Source organism: Scyliorhinus torazame, chromosome 12 (assembly GCF_047496885.1).
Source record: "Scyliorhinus torazame isolate Kashiwa2021f chromosome 12, sScyTor2.1, whole genome shotgun sequence".
In the NCBI taxonomy this organism is placed as follows: Eukaryota; Metazoa; Chordata; class Chondrichthyes; order Carcharhiniformes; family Scyliorhinidae; genus Scyliorhinus; species Scyliorhinus torazame.
The window spans coordinates 131,457,955-131,481,099 of NC_092718.1; positions in this window are offsets into that span (position 1 = coordinate 131,457,955).

Consider the following 23,145-nt stretch of genomic DNA (forward strand, 5'->3'; position numbering starts at 1 on the left):
CGCAGAGTGTGTGTGAGGTATCGCAGAGTGTGTGTGAAGTATCGCAGAGTGTGCGTGAGGTACCTCAGGGTGCGTGTGAGGGATCGCAGAGTGTGTGTGAGGTACCTCAGAGTGTGTGAGAGGTAGGTCAGAGTGTGTGTGAGGTAGGTCAGAGTGTGTGTGAGGTAGGTCAGAGTGTGTGTGAGGTAGGTCAGAGTGTGTGTGAGGTAACTCAGAGTGTGTGTGAGGTACCTCAGAGTGTGTGTGAGGTACCTCAGAGTGTGTGTGAGATAGGTCAGGGGGTGTGTGTGGTACCTCAGAGTGTGTGTCAGGTACCACAGAGTGTGTGTGAGGGAGGTCAGAGTGTGTGTGAGGTAGGTCAGAGTGTGCACGAGGTAGGTCACAGTGTGTGTGAGGTACCGCAGAGCGTGTATGTGATTGCTCAGAGTGTGAACGGTGTAGATTAGAGTGTGCACGAGATAGCTCAGATTGTGTGCGGGGTAGGTCAGAGTGTGCACGAGGTAGGTCAGAGTGTGCTTGAGGTAGCTCAGAGTGTGAACGAGGTAGGTCAGAGTGTGTGTGAGGGATCGCAGAGTGTGTGTGAGGTAGCTCAGAGTGTGTGTGAAGTATCGCAGTGTGTGCGTGAGGTACCGCAGAGTGTGTGTGAGGTACCTCAGGGTGTGTGTGAGGGATCGCAGAGTGTGTGTGAGGTACCTCAGAGTGTGTGTGAGGTAGGTCAGAGTGTGTGTGAGGTAGGTCAGAGTGTGTGTGAGGTAGGTCAGAGTGTGTGTGAGGGATCGCAGAGTGTGTGTGAGGTACCGCAGAGTGTGTGTGAGGTAGCTCAGAGTGTGTGTGAGGTATCGCTGAGTTTGTGTGAGGTATCGCAGAGTGTGTGTGAGGTATCGCAGACTGTGTGTGAGGTACCGCAGAGTGTGTGTGAGGTACCGCAGGGTGTGTGTGAGGGATCGCAGAGTTTGCGTGAGGTACCTCAGAGTGTGTGTGAGAGATCGCAGAGTGTTTGTGTGAGGTACCGCAGAGTGTGTGTGAGGTACCTCAGAGTGTGTGTGAGGTACCTCAGATTGAGTGTGAGGTACTTCAGAGTGTGTGTGAGGTAGGTCAGATTGTGTGTGAGGTAGGTCAGAGTGTGCACGAGGTAGGTCAGAGTGTGTGTGAGCTACCGCAGAGCGTGTATGCGATTGCTCAGAGTGTGAACGGTGTAGATCTGAGTGTGCACGAGGTAGCTCCCAGTGTGCGCCGCGAGGTAGGTTAGAGTGTGCATCAGGTAGATCTGAGTGTGCAGAAGGTAGCTCAGAGTATGTGTGAGGTACCGCAGTGTGTGTGTGTGTGGTAGCTCAGAGTGTGTGTGAGGGATCGCAGAGTGTGTGTGCGGTATCGCAGAGTGTGTGTGAGGTACCTCAGAGTGTGTGTGAGGGATCGCAGAGTGTGTGTGAGGTAGCTCAGAATGTGTGTGAGGGATCGCAGAGTGTGTGTGAGGTAATGCAGAGTGTGTGTGAGGTACCTCAGGGTGTGTGTGAGGGATCGCAGAGTGTGTGTGAGGTACCGCAGAGTGTGTGTGAGGTTCCTCAGGGTGTGTGTGAGGGATCGCAGAGTGTGTGTGAGGTATCGCAGAGTGTGCGTGAGGTACCTCAGAGTGTGTGAGAGGTAGGTCAGAGTGTGTGTGAGGTAGGTCAGAGTGTGTGTGAGTTAGGTCAGAGTGTGTGTGAGGTACATCAGAGTGTATGTGAGGTAGGTCAGAATGTGTGGCGAGGTAGGTCAGAGCGAGTGTGAGGTAGGTCAGAGTGTGTGTGAGGTATGTCAGAGTGTGTGTGAGGTACCTCAGAGTGTGTGTGATACATCAGAGTGTGTGTGAGGTAGGTCAGAGTGTGTGTGAGGTACCGCAGAGTGTGTGTGAGGTAGCTCAGAGAGTGTGTGAGGTATCGCAGAGTGTGTGTGAGGTATCGCAGAGTATGTGTGAGGTATCGCAGACTGTGTGTGAGGTACCGCAGAGTGTGTGTGAGGTACCGCAGACTGAGTGTGAGGTATCGCAGAGTGTATGTGAGGTAGGTCAGAGTGTGTGTGTGGTACCTCAGAGTGTGTGTGAGGTACCTCAGATTGAGTGTGAGGTACTTCAGAGTGTGTGTGAGGTAGGTCAGAGTGTGTGTGAGGTAGGTCAGAGTGTGCACGAGGCAGGTCAGAGTATGTGTGACGTACCGCAGAGCGTGTATGCGATTGCTCAGATTGTGAACGGTGTAGATCAGAGTGAGCACGAGGAGGCTCACAGTGTGCGCCGCGAGGTAGGTTAGAGTGTGCATCAGGTAGATCTGAGTGTGCAGAAGGTAGCTCAGAGTATGTGTAAGGTACCGCAGTGTGTGTGTGTGAGGTAGCTCAGAGTGTGTGTGAGGTATCGCAGAGTGTGTGTGAGGTATCGCAGAGTATGTGTGAGGTACCTCAGAGTGTGTGTGAGGGATCGCAGAGTGTGTGTGAGGTAGCTCAGAATGTGTGTGAGGGATCGCAGAGTGTGTGTGAGGTAATGCAGAGTGTGTGTGAGGTACCTCAGGGTGTGTGTGAGGGATCGCAGAGTGTGTGTGAGGTACCGCAGAGTGTGTGTGAGGTTCCTCAGGGTGTGTGTGAGGGATCGCAGAGTGTGTGTGAGGTATCGCAGAGTGTGTGTGAAGTATCGCAGAGTGTGCGTGAGGTACCTCAGGGTGCGTGTGAGGGATCGCAGAGTGTGTGTGAGGTACCTCAGAGTGTGTGAGAGGTAGGTCAGAGTGTGTGTGAGGTAGGTCAGAGTGTGTGTGAGGTAGGTCAGAGTGTGTGTGAGGTAGGTCAGAGTGTGTGTGAGGTAACTCAGAGTGTGTGTGAGGTACCTCAGAGTGTGTGTGAGGTACCTCAGAGTGTGTGTGAGATAGGTCAGGGGGTGTGTGTGGTACCTCAGAGTGTGTGTCAGGTACCACAGAGTGTGTGTGAGGGAGGTCAGAGTGTGTGTGAGGTAGGTCAGAGTGTGCACGAGGTAGGTCACAGTGTGTGTGAGGTACCGCAGAGCGTGTATGTGATTGCTCAGAGTGTGAACGGTGTAGATTAGAGTGTGCACGAGATAGCTCAGATTGTGTGCGGGGTAGGTCAGAGTGTGCACGAGGTAGGTCAGAGTGTGCTTGAGGTAGCTCAGAGTGTGAACGAGGTAGGTCAGAGTGTGTGTGAGGGATCGCAGAGTGTGTGTGAGGTAGCTCAGAGTGTGTGTGAAGTATCGCAGTGTGTGCGTGAGGTACCGCAGAGTGTGTGTGAGGTACCTCAGGGTGTGTGTGAGGGATCGCAGAGTGTGTGTGAGGTACCTCAGAGTGTGTGTGAGGTAGGTCAGAGTGTGTGTGAGGTAGGTCAGAGTGTGTGTGAGGTAGGTCAGAGTGTGTGTGAGGGATCGCAGAGTGTGTGTGAGGTACCGCAGAGTGTGTGTGAGGTAGCTCAGAGTGTGTGTGAGGTATCGCTGAGTTTGTGTGAGGTATCGCAGAGTGTGTGTGAGGTATCGCAGACTGTGTGTGAGGTACCGCAGAGTGTGTGTGAGGTACCGCAGGGTGTGTGTGAGGGATCGCAGAGTTTGCGTGAGGTACCTCAGAGTGTGTGTGAGAGATCGCAGAGTGTTTGTGTGAGGTACCGCAGAGTGTGTGTGAGGTACCTCAGAGTGTGTGTGAGGTACCTCAGATTGAGTGTGAGGTACTTCAGAGTGTGTGTGAGGTAGGTCAGATTGTGTGTGAGGTAGGTCAGAGTGTGCACGAGGTAGGTCAGAGTGTGTGTGAGCTACCGCAGAGCGTGTATGCGATTGCTCAGAGTGTGAACGGTGTAGATCTGAGTGTGCACGAGGTAGCTCCCAGTGTGCGCCGAGAGGTAGGTTAGAGTGTGCATCAGGTAGTTCTGAGTGTGCAGAAGGTAGCTCAGAGTGTGTGTGAGGTACTGCAGTGTGTGTGTGTGAGGTAGCTCAGAGTGTGTGTGAGGTAGCTCAGAGTGTGTGTGAGGTATCGCAGCGTGTGTGTGAGGTATCGCAGAGTGTGTGTGAGGTAGCTCAGAATGTGTGTGAGGGATCGCAGAGTGTGTGTGAGGTACCGCAGAGTGTGTGTGAGGTACCTCAGGGTGTGTGTGAGGGATCGCAGAGTGTGTGTGAGGTACCGCAGATTGTGTGTGAGATACCTCGGTGTGTGTGAGAGGGATCGCAGAGTGTGTGTGAGGTATCGCACAGTGTGTGTGAGGTATCGCAGTGTGTGTTTGAGGTATCGCAGTGTGTGTGCGAGGTAGCTCAGAGTGTGTGTGAGGGATCGCAGAGTGTGTGTGAGGTAGCTCAGAGTGTGTTTGAGGTATGGCAGAGTGTGTGTGAGGTACTGCAGAGTGTGTGTGAGGTACCTCAGGGTGTGTGTGAGGGATCGCGGAGTGTGTGTGAGGTACCTCAGAGTGTGTGTGAGGGATCGCAGAGTGTGTGTGAGGTCCCTCAGGGTGTGTGTGAGGGATCGCAGAGTGTGTGTGAGGTACCGCAGAGTGTGTGTGAGGTTCCTCAGGGTGTGTGTGAGGTAGGTCAGAGTGTGTGTGAGGTTGGTCAGAGTGTGTGTGAGGTACCTCAGAGTGTGTGTGAGGTAGGTCAGAGTGTGTGTGAGGTAGGTCAGAGTGTGTGTGAGGTAGGTCAGAGTGTGTGTGAGGTAACTCAGAGTGTGTGTCAGGTACCACAGAGTGTGTGTGAGGTGGGTCAGAGTGTGTGTGAGGTAGGTCAGAGTGTGCACGAGGTAGGTCAGAGTGTGTGTGAGGTACCGCAGAGCGTGTATTCGGTTGCTCAGAGTGTGAACGGTGTAGATTAGGTTGCGCACGAGATAGCTCAGACTGTGTGCGGGGTAGGTCAGAGTGTGCACGAGGTAGGTCAGAGTGTGCTTGAGGTAGCTCAGAGTGTGAACGAGGTAGGTCAGAGTGGGTGTGAGGGATCGCAGAGTGTGTGTGAGGTAGCTCAGAGTGTGTGTGAGGTATCGCAGAGTGTGCGTGAGGTACCGCAGAGTGTGTGTGAGGTACCTCAGGGTGTGTGTGAGGGATCGCAGAGTGTGTGTGAGGTACCTCAGAGTGTGTGTGAGGTCGGTCAGAGTGTGTGTGAGGTAGGTCAGAGTGTGTGTGAGGTAGGTCAGAGTGTGTGTGAGGGATCGCAGAGTCTGCGTGAGGTACCGCAGAGTGTGTGTGAGGTATCGCAGAGTGTGTGTGAGGTATCGCAGACTGTGTGTGAGGTACCGCAGAGTGTGTGTGAGGTAGCTCAGAGTGTGTGTGAGGTATCGCAGAGTTTGTGTGAGGTATCGCAGAGTGTGTGTGAGGTATCGCAGACTGTGTGTGAGGTACCGCAGAGTGTGTGTGAGGTACCTCAGAGTGTGTGTGAGGTAACTCAGGGTGTGTGTGAGGTACCTCAGATTGAGTGTGAGGTACTTCAGAGTGTGTGTGAGGTAGGTCAGATTGTGTGTGAGGTAGGTCAGAGTGTGCACGAGGTAGGTCAGAGTGTGTGTGAGCTACCGCAGAGCGTGTATGCGATTGCTCAGAGTGTGAACGGTGTAGATCAGAGTGTGCACGAGGTAGCTCCCAGTGTGCGCCGCGAGGGAGGTTTGAGTGTGTGTGAGGGATCGCAGTGTGTGCGTGAGGTACCGCAGAGTGTGTGTGAGGTACCTCAGGGTGTGTGTGAGGGATCGCAGAGTGAGTGTGAGGTACCTCAGAGTGTGTGTGAGGTAGGTCAGAGTGTGTGTGAGGTAGGTCAGAGTGTGTGTGAGGTAGGTCAGAGTGTGTATGAGGGATCGCAGAGTGTGTGTGAGGTACCGCAGAGTGTGTGTGAGGTAGCTCAGAGTGTGTGTGAGGTATCGCAGAGTTTGTGTGAGGTATCGCAGAGTGTGTGTGAGGTATCGCAGACTGTGTGTGAGGTACCGCAGAGTGTGTGTGAGGTTGGTCAGATTGTGTGTGAGGTAGGTCAGAGTGTGCACGAGGTAGGTCAGAGTGTGTGTGAGCTACCGCAGAGCGTGTATGCGATTGCTCAGAGTGTGAACGGTGTAGATCAGAGTGTGCACGAGGTAGCTCCCAGTGTGCGCCGCGAGGTAGGTTAGAGTGTGCATCAGGTAGATCTGAGTGTGCAGAAGGTAGCTCAGAGTGTTTGTGAGGTACCGCAGTGTGTGTGTGTGAGGTAGCTCAGAGTGTGTGTGAGGTAGCTCAGAGTGTGTGTGAGGTATCGCAGAGTGTGTGTGAGGTATCGCAGAGTGTGTGTGAGGTACCGCAGAGTGTGTGTGAGGTACCTCAGGGTGTGTGTGGGGGATCGCAGAGTGTGTGTGAGGTACCGCAGATTGTGTGTGAGATACCTCGGTGTGTGTGAGAAGGATCGCAGAGTGTGTGTGAGGTATCGCACAGTGTGTGTGAGGTATCGCAGTGTGTGTTTGAGGTATCGCAGTGTGTGTGCGAGGTAGCTCAGAGTGTGTGTGAGGGATCGCAGAGTGTGTGAGGTGGCTCAGAGTGTGTTTGAGGTATGGCAGAGTGTGTGTAAGGTACCGCAGAGTGTGTGTGAGGTACCTCAGGGTGTGTGTGAGGGATCACAGAGTGTGTGTGAGGTACCTCAGAGTGTGTGTGAGGTAGGTCAGAGTGTGTGTGAGGTAGGTCAGGGTGTGTGTGAGTTAGGTCAGAGTGTGTGTGAGGTACATCAGAGTGTGTGTGAGGTAGGTCAGAATGTGTGCGAGGTAGGTCAGAGCGAGTGTGAGGTAGGTCAGAGTGTGTGTGAGGTAGGTCAGAGTGTGTGTGAGGTACCTCAGAGTGTGTGTGAGGTACATCAGAGTGTGTGTGAGGTAGGTCAGAGTGTGTGTGAGGTACCGCAGAGTGTGTGTGAGGTAGCTCAGAGAGTGTGAGAGGTATCGCAGAGTGTGTGTGAGGTATCGCAGAGTGTGTGTGAGGTATCGCAGACTGTGTGTGAGGTACCGCAGAGTGTGTGTGAGGTACTGCAGACTGAGTGTGAGGTATCGCAGAGTGTATGTGAGGTAGGTCAGAGTGTGTGTGTGGTACCTCAGAGTGTGTGTGAGGTACCTCAGATTGAGTGTGAGGTACTTCAGAGTGGGTGTGAGGTAGGTCAGAGTGTGTGTGAGGTAGGTCAGAGTGTGTGTGAGGTAGGTCAGAGTGTGCACGAGGCAGGTCAGAGTATGTGTGACGTACCGCAGAGCGTGTATGCGATTGCTCAGATTGTGAACGGTGTAGATCAGAGTGAGCACGAGGTAGCTCACAGTGTGCGCCGCGAGGTAGGTTAGAGTGTGCATCAGGTAGATCTGAGTGTGCAGAAGGTAGCTCAGAGTATGTGTGAGGTACCGCAGTGTGTGTGTGTGTGGTAGCTCAGAGTGTGTGTGAGGGATCGCAGAGTGTGTGTGCGGTATCGCAGAGTGTGTGTGAGGTACCTCAGAGTGTGTGTGAGGGATCGCAGAGTGTGTGTGAGGTAGCTCAGAATGTGTGTGAGGGATCGCAGAGTGTGTGTGAGGTAATGCAGAGTGTGTGTGAGGTACCTCAGGGTGTGTGTGAGGGATCGCAGAGTGTGTGTGAGGTACCGCAGAGTGTGTGTGAGGTTCCTCAGGGTGTGTGTGAGGGATCGCAGAGTGTGTGTGAGGTATCGCAGAGTGTGCGTGAGGTACCTCAGAGTGTGTGAGAGGTAGGTCAGAGTGTGTGTGAGGTAGGTCAGAGTGTGTGTGAGTTAGGTCAGAGTGTGTGTGAGGTACATCAGAGTGTATGTGAGGTAGGTCAGAATGTGTGGCGAGGTAGGTCAGAGCGAGTGTGAGGTAGGTCAGAGTGTGTGTGAGGTATGTCAGAGTGTGTGTGAGGTACCTCAGAGTGTGTGTGATACATCAGAGTGTGTGTGAGGTAGGTCAGAGTGTGTGTGAGGTACCGCAGAGTGTGTGTGAGGTAGCTCAGAGAGTGTGTGAGGTATCGCAGAGTGTGTGTGAGGTATCGCAGAGTATGTGTGAGGTATCGCAGACTGTGTGTGAGGTGCCTCAGAGTGTGTGTGAGGTACCTCAGATTGAGTGTGAGGTACTTCAGAGTGTGTGTGAGGTAGGTCAGATTGTGTGTGAGGTAGGTCAGAGTGTGCACGAGGTAGGTCAGAGTGTGTGTGAGCTACCGCAGAGCGTGTATGCGATTGCTCAGAGTGTGAACGGTGTAGATCTGAGTGTGCACGAGGTAGCTCCCAGTGTGCGCCGCGAGGTAGGTTAGAGTGTGCATCAGGTAGTTCTGAGTGTGCAGAAGGTAGCTCAGAGTGTGTGTGAGGTACTGCAGTGTGTGTGTGTGAGGTAGCTCAGAGTGTGTGTGAGGTAGCTCAGAGTGTGTGTGAGGTATCGCAGAGTGTGTGTGAGGTATCGCAGAGTGTGTGTGAGGTAGCTCAGAATGTGTGTGAGGGATCGCAGAGTGTGTGTGAGGTACCGCAGAGTGTGTGTGAGGTACCTCAGGGTGTGTGTGAGGGATCGCAGAGTGTGTGTGAGGTACCGCAGATTGTGTGTGAGATACCTCGGTGTGTGTGAGAGGGATCGCAGAGTGTGTGTGAGGTATCGCACAGTGTGTGTGAGGTATCGCAGTGTGTGTTTGAGGTATCGCAGTGTGTGTGCGAGGTAGCTCAGAGTGTGTGTGAGGGATCGCAGAGTGTGTGTGAGGTAGCTCAGAGTGTGTTTGAGGTATGGCAGAGTGTGTGTGAGGTACCGCAGAGTGTGTGTGAGGTACCTCAGGGTGTGTGTGAGGGATCGCGGAGTGTGTGTGAGGTACCTCAGAGTGTGTGTGAGGGATCGCAGAGTGTGTGTGAGGTCCCTCAGGTTGTGTGTGAGGGATCGCAGAGTGTGTGTGAGGTACCGCAGAGTGTGTGTGAGGTTCCTCAGGGTGTGTGTGAGGTAGGTCAGAGTGTGTGTGAGGTTGGTCAGAGTGTGTGTGAGGTACCTCAGAGTGTGTGTGAGGTAGGTCAGAGTGTGTGTGAGGTAGGTCAGAGTGTGTGTGAGGTAGGTCAGAGTGTGTGTGAGGTAACTCAGAGTGTGTGTCAGGTACCACAGAGTGTGTGTGAGGTGGGTCAGAGTGTGTGTGAGGTAGGTCAGAGTGTGCACGAGGTAGGTCAGAGTGTGTGTGAGGTACCGCAGAGCGTGTATTCGGTTGCTCAGAGTGTGAACGGTGTAGATTAGGTTGCGCACGAGATAGCTCAGACTGTGTGCGGGGTAGGTCAGAGTGTGCACGAGGTAGGTCAGAGTGTGCTTGAGGTAGCTCAGAGTGTGAACGAGGTAGGTCAGAGTGGGTGTGAGGGATCGCAGAGTGTGTGTGAGGTAGCTCAGAGTGTGTGTGAGGTATCGCAGAGTGTGCGTGAGGTACCGCAGAGTGTGTGTGAGGTACCTCAGGGTGTGTGTGAGGGATCGCAGAGTGTGTGTGAGGTACCTCAGAGTGTGTGTGAGGTCGGTCAGAGTGTGTGTGAGGTAGGTCAGAGTGTGTGTGAGGTAGGTCAGAGTGTGTGTGAGGGATCGCAGAGTCTGTGTGAGGTACCGCAGAGTGTGTGTGAGGTATCGCAGAGTGTGTGTGAGGTATCGCAGACTGTGTGTGAGGTACCGCAGAGTGTGTGTGAGGTACCTCAGAGTGTGTGTGAGGTATCGCAGAGTTTGTGTGAGGTATCGCAGAGTGTGTGTGAGGTATCGCAGACTGTGTGTGAGGTACCGCAGAGTGTGTGTGAGGTACCTCAGAGTGTGTGTGAGGTACCTCAGGGTGTGTGTGAGGTACCTCAGATTGAGTGTGAGGTACTTCAGAGTGTGTGTGAGGTAGGTCAGATTGTGTGTGAGGTAGGTCAGAGTGTGCACGAGGTAGGTCAGAGTGTGTGTGAGCTACCGCAGAGCGTGTATGCGATTGCTCAGAGTGTGAACGGTGTAGATCAGAGTGTGCACGAGGTAGCTCCCAGTGTGCGCCGCGAGGGAGGTTTGAGTGTGTGTGAGGGATCGCAGTGTGTGCGTGAGGTACCGCAGAGTGTGTGTGAGGTACCTCAGGGTGTGTGTGAGGGATCGCAGAGTGAGTGTGAGGTACCTCAGAGTGTGTGTGAGGTAGGTCAGAGTGTGTGTGAGGTAGGTCAGAGTGTGTGTGAGGTAGGTCAGAGTGTGCATGAGGGATCGCAGAGTGTGTGTGAGGTACCGCAGAGTGTGTGTGAGGTAGCTCAGAGTGTGTGTGAGGTATCGCAGAGTTTGTGTGAGGTATCGCAGAGTGTGTGTGAGGTATCGCAGACTGTGTGTGAGGTACCGCAGAGTGTGTGTGAGGTAGGTCAGATTGTGTGTGAGGTAGGTCAGAGTGTGCACGAGGTAGGTCAGAGTGTGTGTGAGCTACCGCAGAGCGTGTATGCGATTGCTCAGAGTGTGAACGGTGTAGATCAGAGTGTGCACGAGGTAGCTCCCAGTGTGCGCCGCGAGGTAGGTTAGAGTGTGCATCAGGTAGATCTGAGTGTGCAGAAGGTAGCTCAGAGTGTTTGTGAGGTACCGCAGTGTGTGTGTGTGAGGGAGCTCAGAGTGTGTGTGAGGTAGCTCAGAGTGTGTGTGAGGTATCGCAGAGTGTGTGTGAGGTATCGCAGAGTGTGTGTGAGGTACCGCAGAGTGTGTGTGAGATACCTCGGTGTGTGTGAGAAGGATCGCAGAGTGTGTGTGAGGTATCGCACAGTGTGTGTGAGGTATCGCAGTGTGTGTTTGAGGTATCGCAGTGTGTGTGCGAGGTAGCTCAGAGTGTGTGTGAGGGATCGCAGAGTGTGTGAGGTGGCTCAGAGTGTGTTTGAGGTATGGCAGAGTGTGTGTAAGGTACCGCAGAGTGTGTGTGAGGTACCTCAGGGTGTGTGTGAGGGATCACAGAGTGTGTGTGAGGTACCTCAGAGTGTGTGTGAGGTAGGTCAGAGTGTGTGTGAGGTAGGTCAGGGTGTGTGTGAGTTAGGTCAGAGTGTGTGTGAGGTACATCAGAGTGTGTGTGAGGTAGGTCAGAATGTGTGCGAGGTAGGTCAGAGCGAGTGTGAGGTAGGTCAGAGTGTGTGTGAGGTAGGTCAGAGTGTGTGTGAGGTACCTCAGAGTGTGTGTGAGGTACATCAGAGTGTGTGTGAGGTAGGTCAGAGTGTGTGTGAGGTACCGCAGAGTGTGTGTGAGGTAGCTCAGAGAGTGTGAGAGGTATCGCAGAGTGTGTGTGAGGTATCGCAGAGTGTGTGTGAGGTATCGCAGACTGTGTGTGAGGTACCGCAGAGTGTGTGTGAGGTACTGCAGACTGAGTGTGAGGTATCGCAGAGTGTATGTGAGGTAGGTCAGAGTGTGTGTGTGGTACCTCAGAGTGTGTGTGAGGTACCTCAGATTGAGTGTGAGGTACTTCAGAGTGGGTGTGAGGTAGGTCAGAGTGTGTGTGAGGTAGGTCAGAGTGTGTGTGAGGTAGGTCAGAGTGTGCACGAGGCAGGTCAGAGTATGTGTGACGTACCGCAGAGCGTGTATGCGATTGCTCAGATTGTGAACGGTGTAGATCAGAGTGAGCACGAGGTAGCTCACAGTGTGCGCCGCGAGGTAGGTTAGAGTGTGCATCAGGTAGATCTGAGTGTGCAGAAGGTAGCTCAGAGTATGTGTGAGGTACCGCAGTGTGTGTGTGTGTGGTAGCTCAGAGTGTGTGTGAGGGATCGCAGAGTGTGTGTGCGGTATCGCAGAGTGTGTGTGAGGTACCTCAGAGTGTGTGTGAGGGATCGCAGAGTGTGTGTGAGGTAGCTCAGAATGTGTGTGAGGGATCGCAGAGTGTGTGTGAGGTAATGCAGAGTGTGTGTGAGGTACCTCAGGGTGTGTGTGAGGGATCGCAGAGTGTGTGTGAGGTACCGCAGAGTGTGTGTGAGGTTCCTCAGGGTGTGTGTGAGGGATCGCAGAGTGTGTGTGAGGTATCGCAGAGTGTGCGTGAGGTACCTCAGAGTGTGTGAGAGGTAGGTCAGAGTGTGTGTGAGGTAGGTCAGAGTGTGTGTGAGTTAGGTCAGAGTGTGTGTGAGGTACATCAGAGTGTATGTGAGGTAGGTCAGAATGTGTGGCGAGGTAGGTCAGAGCGAGTGTGAGGTAGGTCAGAGTGTGTGTGAGGTATGTCAGAGTGTGTGTGAGGTACCTCAGAGTGTGTGTGATACGTCAGAGTGTGTGTGAGGTAGGTCAGAGTGTGTGTGAGGTACCGCAGAGTGTGTGTGAGGTAGCTCAGAGAGTGTGTGAGGTATCGCAGAGTGTGTGTGAGGTATCGCAGAGTATGTGTGAGGTATCGCAGACTGTGTGTGAGGTACCGCAGAGTGTGTGTGAGGTACCGCAGACTGAGTGTGAGGTATCGCAGAGTGTATGTGAGGTAGGTCAGAGTGTGTGTGTGGTACCTCAGAGTGTGTGTGAGGTACCTCAGATTGAGTGTGAGGTACTTCAGAGTGTGTGTGAGGTAGGTCAGAGTGTGTGTGAGGTAGGTCAGAGTGTGCACGAGGCAGGTCAGAGTATGTGTGACGTACCGCAGAGCGTGTATGCGATTGCTCAGATTGTGAACGGTGTAGATCAGAGTGAGCACGAGGAGGCTCACAGTGTGCGCCGCGAGGTAGGTTAGAGTGTGCATCAGGTAGATCTGAGTGTGCAGAAGGTAGCTCAGAGTATGTGTGAGGTACCGCAGTGTGTGTGTGTGAGGTAGCTCAGAGTGTGTGTGAGGTATCGCAGAGTGTGTGTGAGGTATCGCAGAGTATGTGTGAGGTACCTCAGAGTGTGTGTGAGGGATCGCAGAGTGTGTGTGAGGTAGCTCAGAATGTGTGTGAGGGATCGCAGAGTGTGTGTGAGGTAATGCAGAGTGTGTGTGAGGTACCTCAGGGTGTGTGTGAGGGATCGCAGAGTGTGTGTGAGGTACCGCAGAGTGTGTGTGAGGTTCCTCAGGGTGTGTGTGAGGGATCGCAGAGTGTGTGTGAGGTAATGCAGAGTGTGTGTGAGGTAGGTCAGAGTGTGTGTGAGGTAACTCAGAGTGTGTGTGAGGTACCTCAGAGTGTGTGTGAGGTACCTCAGAGTGTGTGTGAGATAGGTCAGGGGGTGTGTGTGGTACCTCAGAGTGTGTGTCAGGTACCACAGAGTGTGTGTGAGGGAGGTCAGAGTGTGTGTGAGGTAGGTCAGAGTGTGCACGAGGTAGGTCACAGTGTGTGTGAGGTACCGCAGAGCGTGTATGTGATTGCTCAGAGTGTGAACGGTGTAGATTAGAGTGTGCACGAGATAGCTCAGATTGTGTGCGGGGTAGGTCAGAGTGTGCACGAGGTAGGTCAGAGTGTGCTTGAGGTAGCTCAGAGTGTGAACGAGGTAGGTCAGAGTGTGTGTGAGGGATCGCAGAGTGTGTGTGAGGTAGCTCAGAGTGTGTGTGAAGTATCGCAGTGTGTGCGTGAGGTACCGCAGAGTGTGTGTGAGGTACCTCAGGGTGTGTGTGAGGGATCGCAGAGTGTGTGTGAGGTACCTCAGAGTGTGTGTGAGGTAGGTCAGAGTGTGTGTGAGGTAGGTCAGAGTGTGTGTGAGGTAGGTCAGAGTGTGTGTGAGGGATCGCAGAGTGTGTGTGAGGTACCGCAGAGTGTGTGTGAGGTAGCTCAGAGTGTGTGTGAGGTATCGCTGAGTTTGTGTGAGGTATCGCAGAGTGTGTGTGAGGTATCGCAGACTGTGTGTGAGGTACCGCAGAGTGTGTGTGAGGTACCGCAGAGTGTGTGTGAGGTACCTCAGAGTGTGTGTGAGGTACCTCAGATTGAGTGTGAGGTACTTCAGAGTGTGTGTGAGGTAGGTCAGATTGTGTGTGAGGTAGGTCAGAGTGTGCACGAGGTAGGTCAGAGTGTGTGTGAGCTACCGCAGAGCGTGTATGCGATTGCTCAGAGTGTGAACGGTGTAGATCTGAGTGTGCACGAGGTAGCTCCCAGTGTGCGCCGCGAGGTAGGTTAGAGTGTGCATCAGGTAGTTCTGAGTGTGCAGAAGGTAGCTCAGAGTGTGTGTGAGGTACTGCAGTGTGTGTGTGTGAGGTAGCTCAGAGTGTGTGTGAGGTATCGCAGAGTGTGTGTGAGGTAGCTCAGAATGTGTGTGAGGGATCGCAGAGTGTGTGTGAGGTACCGCAGAGTGTGTGTGAGGTACCTCAGGGTGTGTGTGAGGGCTCGCAGAGTGTGTGTGAGGTACCGCAGATTGTGTGTGAGATACCTCGGTGTGTGTGAGAGGGATCGCAGAGTGTGTGTGAGGTATCGCACAGTGTGTGTGAGGTATCGCAGTGTGTGTTTGAGGTATCGCAGTGTGTGTGCGAGGTAGCTCAGAGTGTGTGTGAGGGATCGCAGAGTGTGTGTGAGGTAGCTCAGAGTGTGTTTGAGGTATGGCAAAGTGTGTGTGAGGTACCGCAGAGTGTGTGTGAGGTACCTCAGGGTGTGTGTGAGGGATCGCGGAGTGTGTGTGAGGTACCTCAGAGTGTGTGTGAGGGATCGCAGGGTGTGTGTGAGGTCCCTCAGGGTGAGTGTGAGGGATCGCAGAGTGTGTGTGAGGTACCGCAGAGTGTGTGTGAGGTTCCTCAGGGTGTGTGTGAGGTAGGTCAGAGTGTGTGTGAGGTTGGTCAGAGTGTGTGTGAGGTACCTCAGAGTGTGTGTGAGATAGGTCAGAGTGTGTGTGAGGTAGGTCAGAGTGTGTGTGAGGTAGGTCAGAGTGTGTGTGAGGTAACTCAGAGTGTGTGTCAGGTACCACAGAGTGTGTGTGAGGTGGGTCAGAGTGTGTGTGAGGTAGGTCAGAGTGTGCACGAGGTAGGTCAGAGTGTGTGTGAGGTACCGCAGAGCGTGTATTCGGTTGCTCAGAGTGTGAACGGTGTAGATTAGGTTGCGCACGAGATAGCTCAGAGTGTGTGCGGGGTAGGTCAGAGTGTGCACGAGGTAGGTCAGAGTGTGCTTGAGGTAGCTCAGAGTGTGAACGAGGTAGGTCAGAGTGGGTGTGAGGGATCGCAGAGTGTGTGTGAGGTAGCTCAGAGTGTGTGTGAGGTATCGCAGAGTGTGCGTGAGGTACCGCAGAGTGTGTGTGAGGTACCTCAGGGTGTGTGTGAGGTCGGTCAGAGTGTGTGTGAGGTAGGTCAGAGTGTGTGTGAGGTAGGTCAGAGTGTGTGTGAGGGATCGCAGAGTCTGTGTGAGGTACCGCAGAGTGTGTGTGAGGTATCGCAGAGTGTGTGTGAGGTATCGCAGACTGTGTGTGAGGTACCGCAGAGTGTGTGTGAGGTAGCTCAGAGTGTGTGTGAGGTATCGCAGAGTTTGTGTGAGGTATCGCAGAGTGTGTGTGAGGTATCGCAGACTGTGTGTGAGGTACCGCAGAGTGTGTGTGAGGTACCTCAGAGTGTGTGTGAGGTACCTCAGGGTGTGTGTGAGGTACCTCAGATTGAGTGTGAGGTACTTCAGAGTGTGTGTGAGGTAGGTCAGATTGTGTGTGAGGTAGGTCAGAGTGTGCACGAGGTAGGTCAGAGTGTGTGTGAGCTACCGCAGAGCGTGTATGCGATTGCTCAGAGTGTGAACGGTGTAGATCAGAGTGTGCACGAGGTAGCTCCCAGTGTGCGCTGCGAGGGAGGTTTGAGTGTGCATCAGGTCGATCTAAGTGTGCAGAAGGTAGCTCAGAGTGTGAGTGAGGTACCGCAGTGTGTGTGTGAGGTAGCTCAGAGTGTGTGTGAGGTAGCTCAGTGTGTGTGTGAGGTATCGCAGAGTGTGTGTGAGGTATCGCAGAGTGTGTGTGAGGAAGCTCAGAATGTGTGTGAGGGATCGCAGAGTGTGTGTGAGGTACCGCAGAGTGTGTGTGAGGTACCGCAGAATGTGTGTGAGGGATCGCAGAGTATGTGTGAGGTACCGCAGATTGTGTGTGAGGTACCTCGGTGTGTGTGATAGGGATCGCAGAGTGTGTATGAGGTATCGCACAGTGTGTGTGAGGTATCGCAGTGTGTGTTTGAGGCATCGCAGAGTGTGTGCGAGGTAGCTCGGAGTGTGTGTGAGGGCTCGCAGAGTGTGTGTGAGGTACCTCAGAGTGTGTGTGAGGTACCTCAGAGTGTGTGTGAGATAGGTCAGGGTGTGTGTGTGGTACCTCAGAGTGTGTGTCAGGTACCACAGAGTGTGTGTGAGGGAGGTCAGAGTGTGTGTGAGGTAGGTCAGAGTGTGCACGAGGTAGGTCACAGTGTGTGTGAGGTACCGCAGAGCGTGTATGCGATTGCTCAGAGTGTGAACGGTGTAGATTAGAGTGTGCACGAGATAGCTCAGAGTGTGTGCGGGGTAGGTCAGAGTGTGCACGAGGTAGGTCAGAGTGTGCTTGAGGTAGCTCAGAGTGTGAACGAGGTAGGTCAGAGTGTGTGTGAGGGATCGCAGAGTGTGTGTGAGGTAGCTCAGAGAGTGTGTGAAGTATCGCAGTGTGTGCGTGAGGTACCGCAGAGTGTGTGTGAAGTACCTCAGGGTGTGTGTGAGGGATCGCAGAGTGTGTGTGAGGTACCTCAGAGTGTGTGTGAGGTAGGTCAGAGTGTGTGTGAGGTAGGTCAGAGTGTGTGTGAGGGATCGCAGAGTGTGTGTGAGGTACCGCAGAGTGTGTGTGAGGTAGCTCAGAGTGTGTGTGAGGTATCGCTGAGTTTGTGTGAGGTATCGCAGAGTGTGTGTGAGGTAATGCAGAGTGTGTGTGAGGTACCTCAGGGTGTGTGTGAGGGATCGCAGAGTGTGTGTGAGGTACCGCAGAGTGTGTGTGAGGTTCCTCAGGGTGTGTGTGAGGGATCGCAGAGTGTGTGTGAGGTATCGCAGAGTGTGCGTGAGGTACCTCAGAGTGTGTGAGAGGTAGGTCAGAGTGTGTGTGAGGTAGGTCAGAGTGTGTGTGAGTTAGGTCAGAGTGTGTGTGAGGTACATCAGAGTGTATGTGAGGTAGGTCAGAATGTGTGGCGAGGTAGGTCAGAGCGAGTGTGAGGTAGGTCAGAGTGTGTGTGAGGTATGTCAGAGTGTGTGTGAGGTACCTGAGAGTGTGTGTGATACATCAGAGTGTGTGTGAGGTAGGTCAGAGTGTGTGTGAGGTACCGCAGAGTGTGTGTGAGGTAGCTCAGAGTGTGTGTGAGGTACCGCAGACTGAGTGTGAGGTATCGCAGAGTGTATGTGAGGTAGGTCAGAGTGTGTGTGTGGTACCTCAGAGTGTGTGTGAGGTACCTCAGATTGAGTGTGAGGTACTTCAGAGTGTGTGTGAGGTAGGTCAGAGTGTGTGTGAGGTAGGTCAGAGTGTGCACGAGGCAGGTCAGAGTATGTGTGACGTACCGCAGAGCGTGTATGCGATTGCTCAGATTGTGAACGGTGTAGATCAGAGTGAGCACGAGGTAGCTCACAGTGTGCGCCGCGAGGTAGGTTAGAGTGTGCATCAGGTAGATCTGAGTGTGCAGAAGGTAGCTCAGAGTATGTGTGAGGTACCGCAGTGTGTGTGTGTGAGGTAGCTCAGAGTGTGTGTGAGGTATCGCAGAGTGTGTGTGAGGTATCGCAGAGTGTGTGTGAGGTACCTCAGAGTGTGTGTGAGGGATCGCAGAGTGTGTGTGAGGTAGCTCAGAATGTGTGTGAGGGATCGCAGAGTGTGTGTGAGGTAATGCAGAGTGTGTGTGAGGTACCTCAGGGTGTGTGTGAGGGATCGCAGAGTGTGTGTGAGGTACCGCAGAGTGTGTGTGAGGTTCCTCAGGGTGTGTGTGAGGGATCGCAGAGTGTGTGTGAGGTATCGCAGAGTGTGTGTGAAGTATCGCAGAGTGTGCGTGAGGTACCTCAGGGTGCGTGTGAGGGATCGCAGAGTGTGTGTGAGGTACCTCAGAGTGTGTGAGAGGTAGGTCAGAGTGTGTGTGAGGTAGGTCAGAGTGTGTGTGAGGTAGGTCAGAGTGTGTGTGAGGTAGGTCAGAGTGTGTGTGAGGTAACTCAGAGTGTGTGTGAGGTACCTCAGAGTGTGTGTGAGGTACCTCAGAGTGTGTGTGAGATAGGTCAGGGGGTGTGTGTGGTACCTCAGAGTGTGTGTCAGGTACCACAGAGTGTGTGTGAGGGAGGTCAGAGTGTGTGTGAGGTAGGTCAGAGTGTGCACGAGGTAGGTCACAGTGTGTGTGAGGTACCGCAGAGCGTGTATGTGATTGCTCAGAGTGTGAACGGTGTAGATTAGAGTGTGCACGAGATAGCTCAGATTGTGTGCGGGGTAGGTCAGAGTGTGCACGAGGTAGGTCAGAGTGTGCTTGAGGTAGCTCAGAGTGTGAACGAGGTAGGTCAGAGTGTGTGTGAGGGATCGCAGAGTGTGTGTGAGGTAGCTCAGAGTGTGTGTGAAGTATCGCAGTGTGTGCGTGAGGTACCGCAGAGTGTGTGTGAGGTACCTCAGGGTGTGTGTGAGGGATCGCAGAGTGTGTGTGAGGTACCTCAGAGTGTGTGTGAGGTAGGTCAGAGTGTGTGTGAGGTAGGTCAGAGTGTGTGTGAGGTAGGTCAGAGTGTGTGTGAGGGATCGCAGAGTGTGTGTGAGGTACCGCAGAGTGTGTGTGAGGTAGCTCAGAGTGTGTGTGAGGTATCGCTGAGTTTGTGTGAGGTATCGCAGAGTGTGTGTGAGGTATCGCAGACTGTGTGTGAGGTACCGCAGAGTGTGTGTGAGGTACCGCAGGGTGTGTGTGAGGGATCGCAGAGTTTGCGTGAGGTACCTCAGAGTGTGTGTGAGAGATCGCAGAGTGTTTGTGTGAGGTACCGCAGAGTGTGTGTGAGGTACCTCAGAGTGTGTGTGAGGTACCTCAGATTGAGTGTGAGGTACTTCAGAGTGTGTGTGAGGTAGGTCAGATTGTGTGTGAGGTAGGTCAGAGTGTGCACGAGGTAGATCAGAGTGTGTGTGAGCTACCGCAGAGCGTGTATGCGATTGCTCAGAGTGTGAACGGTGTAGATCTGAGTGTGCACGAGGTAGCTCCCAGTGTGCGCCGCGAGGTAGGTTAGAGTGTGCATCAGGTAGTTCTGAGTGTGCAGAAGGTAGCTCAGAGTGTGTGTGAGGTACTGCAGTGTGTGTGTGTGAGGTAGCTCAGAGTGTGTGTGAGGTAGCTCAGAGTGTGTGTGAGGTATCGCAGAGTGTGTGTGAGGTATCGCAGAGTGTGTGTGAGGTAGCTCAGAATGTGTGTGAGGGATCGCAGAGTGTGTGTGAGGTACCGCAGAGTGTGTGTGAGGTACCTCAGGGTGTGTGTGAGGGATCGCAGAGTGTGTGTGAGGTACCGCAGATTGTGTGTGAGACACCTCGGTGTGTGTGAGAGGGATCGCAGAGTGTGTGTGAGGTATCGCACAGTGTGTGTGAGGTATCGCAGTGTGTGTTTGAGGTATCGCAGTGTGTGTGCGAGGTAGCTCAGAGTGTGTGTGAGGGATCGCAGAGTGTGTGTGAGGTAGCTCAGAGTGTGTTTGAGGTATGGCAGAGTGTGTGTGAGGTACCGCAGAGTGTGTGTGAGGTACCTCAGGGTGTGTGTGAGGGATCGCGGAGTGTGTGTGAGGTACCTCAGAGTGTGTGTGAGGGATCGCAGAGTGTGTGTGAGGTCCCGCAGGGTGTGTGTGAGGGATCGCAGAGTGTGTGTGAGGTACCGCAGAGTGTGTGTGAGGTTCCTCAGGGTGTGTGTGAGGTAGGTCAGAGTGTGTGTGAGGTTGGTCAGAGTGTGTGTGAGGTACCTCAGAGTGTGTGTGAGGTAGGTCAGAGTGTGTGTAAGGTAGGTCAGAGTGTGTGTGAGGTAGGTCAGAGTGTGTGTGAGGTAACTCAGAGTGTGTGTCAGGTACCACAGAGTGTGTGTGAGGTGGGTCAGAGTGTGTGTGAGGTAGGTCAGAGTGTGCACGAGGTAGGTCAGAGTGTGTGTGAGGTACCGCAGAGCGTGTATTCGGTTGCTCAGAGTGTGAACGGTGTAGATTAGGTTGCGCACGAGATAGCTCAGAGTGTGTGCGGGGTAGGTCAGAGTGTGCACGAGGTAGGTCAGAGTGTGCTTGAGGTAGCTCAGAGTGTGAACGAGGTAGGTCAGAGTGGGTGTGAGGGATCGCAGAGTGTGTGTGAGGTAGCTCAGAGTGTGTGTGAGGTATCGCAGAGTGTGCGTGAGGTACCGCAGAGTGTGTGTGAGGTACCTCAGGGTGTGTGTGAGGGATCGCAGAGTGTGTGTGAGGTACCTCAGAGTGTGTGTGAGGTCGGTCAGAGTGTGTGTGAGGTAGGTCAGAGTGTGTGTGAGGTAGGTCAGAGTGTGTGTGAGGGATCGCAGAGTCTGTGTGAGGTACCGCAGAGTGTGTGTGAGGTATCGCAGAGTGTGTGTGAGGTATCGCAGACTGTGTGTGAGGTACCGCAGAGTGTGTGTGAGGTAGCTCAGAGTGTGTGTGAGGTATCGCAGAGTTTGTGTGAGGTATCGCAGAGTGTGTGTGAGGTATCGCAGACTGTGTGTGAGGTACCGCAGAGTGTGTGTGAGGTACCTCAGAGTGTGTGTGAGGTACCTCAGGGTGTGTGTGAGGTACCTCAGATTGAGTGTGAGGTACTTCAGAGTGTGTGTGAGGTAGGTCAGATTGTGTGTGAGGTAGGTCAGAGTGTGCACGAGGTAGGTCAGAGTGTGTGTGAGCTACCGCAGAGCGTGTATGCGATTGCTCAGAGTGTGAACGGTGTAGATCAGAGTGTGCACGAGGTAGCTCCCAGTGTGCGCCGCGAGGGAGGTTTGAGTGTGTGTGAGGGATCGCAGTGTGTGCGTGAGGTACCGCAGAGTGTGTGTGAGGTACCTCAGGGTGTGTGTGAGGGATCGCAGAGTGAGTGTGAGGTACCTCAGAGTGTGTGTGAGGTAGGTCAGAGTGTGTGTGAGGTAGGTCAGAGTGTGTGTGAGGTAGGTCAGAGTGTGTATGAGGGATCGCAGAGTGTGTGTGAGGTACCGCAGAGTGTGTGTGAGGTAGCTCAGAGTGTGTGTGAGGTATCGCAGAGTTTGTGTGAGGTATCGCAGAGTGTGTGTGAGGTATCGCAGACTGTGTGTGAGGTACCGCAGAGTGTGTGTGAGGTAGGTCAGATTGTGTGTGAGGTAGGTCAGAGTGTGCACGAGGTAGGTCAGAGTGTGTGTGAGCTACCGCAGAGCATGTATGCGATTGCTCAGAGTGTGAACGGTGTAGATCAGAGTGTGCACGAGGTAGCTCCCAGTGTGCGCCGCGAGGTAGGTTAGAGTGTGCATCAGGTAGATCTGAGTGTGCAGAAGGTAGCTCAGAGTGTTTGTGAGGTACCGCAGTGTGTGTGTGTGAGGTAGCTCAGAGTGTGTGTGAGGTAGCTCAGAGTGTGTGTGAGGTATCGCAGAGTGTGTGTGAGGTATCGCAGAGTGTGTGTGAGGTACCGCAGAGTGTGTGTGAGGTACCTCAGGGTGTGTGTGGGGGATCGCAGAGTGTGTGTGAGGTACCGCAGATTGTGTGTGAGATACCTCGGTATGTGTGAGAAGGATCGCAGTGTGTGTGAGGTATCGCACAGTGTGTGTGAGGTATCGCAGTGTGTGTTTGAGGTATCGCAGTGTGTGTGCGAGGTAGCTCAGAGTGTGTGTGAGGGATCGCAGAGTGTGTGAGGTGGCTCAGAGTGTGTTTGAGGTATGGCAGAGTGTGTGTAAGGTACCGCAGAGTGTGTGTGAGGTACCTCAGGGTGTGTGTGAGGGATCACAGAGTGTGTGTGAGGTACCTCAGAGTGTGTGTGAGGTAGGTCAGAGTGTGTGTGAGGTAGGTCAGGGTGTGTGTGAGTTAGGTCAGAGTGTGTGTGAGGTACATCAGAGTGTGTGTGAGGTAGGTCAGAATGTGTGCGAGGTAGGTCAGAGCGAGTGTGAGGTAGGTCAGAGTGTGTGTGAGGTAGGTCAGAGTGTGTGTGAGGTACCTCAGAGTGTGTGTGAGGTACATCAGAGTGTGTGTGAGGTAGGTCAGAGTGTGTGTGAGGTACCGCAGAGTGTGTGTGAGGTAGCTCAGAGAGTGTGAGAGGTATCGCAGAGTGTGTGTGAGGTATCGCAGAGTGTGTGTGAGGTATCGCAGACTGTGTGTGAGGTACCGCAGAGTGTGTGTGAGGTACCTCAGATTGAGTGTGAGGTACTTCAGAGTGGGTGTGAGGTAGGTCAGAGTGTGTGTGAGGTAGGTCAGAGTGTGTGTGAGGTAGGTCAGAGTGTGCACGAGGCAGGTCAGAGTATGTGTGACGTACCGCAGAGCGTGTATGCGATTGCTCAGATTGTGAACGGTGTAGATCAGAGTGAGCACGAGGTAGCTCACAGTGTGCGCCGCGAGGTAGGTTAGAGTGTGCATCAGGTAGATCTGAGTGTGCAGAAGGTAGCTCAGAGTATGTGTGAGGTACCGCAGTGTGTGTGTGTGTGGTAGATCAGAGTGTGTGTGAGGGATCGCAGAGTGTGTGTGCGGTATCGCAGAGTGTGTGTGAGGTACCTCAGAGTGTGTGTGAGGGATCGCAGAGTGTGTGTGAGGTAGCTCAGAATGTGTGTGAGGGATCGCAGAGTGTGTGTGAGGTAATGCAGAGTGTGTGTGAGGTACCTCAGGGTGTGTGTGAGGGATCGCAGAGTGTGTGTGAGGTACCGCAGAGTGTGTGTGAGGTTCCTCAGGGTGTGTGTGAGGGATCGCAGAGTGTGTGTGAGGTATCGCAGAGTGTGCGTGAGGTACCTCAGAGTGTGTGAGAGGTAGGTCAGAGTGTGTGTGAGGTAGGTCAGAGTGTGTGTGAGTTAGGTCAGAGTGTGTGTGAGGTACATCAGAGTGTATGTGAGGTAGGTCAGAATGTGTGGCGAGGTAGGTCAGAGCGAGTGTGAGGTAGGTCAGAGTGTGTGTGAGGTATGTCAGAGTGTGTGTGAGGTACCTCAGAGTGTGTGTGATACATCAGAGTGTGTGTGAGGTAGGTCAGAGTGTGTGTGAGGTACCGCAGAGTGTGTGTGAGGTAGCTCAGAGAGTGTGTGAGGTATCGCAGAGTGTGTGTGAGGTATCGCAGAGTATGTGTGAGGTATCGCAGACTGTGTGTGAGGTACCGCAGAGTGTGTGTGAGGTACCGCAGACTGAGTGTGAGGTATCGCAGAGTGTATGTGAGGTAGGTCAGAGTGTGTGTGTGGTACCTCAGAGTGTGTGTGAGGTACCTCAGATTGAGTGTGAGGTACTTCAGAGTGTGTGTGAGGTAGGTCAGAGTGTGTGTGAGGTAGGTCAGAGTGTGC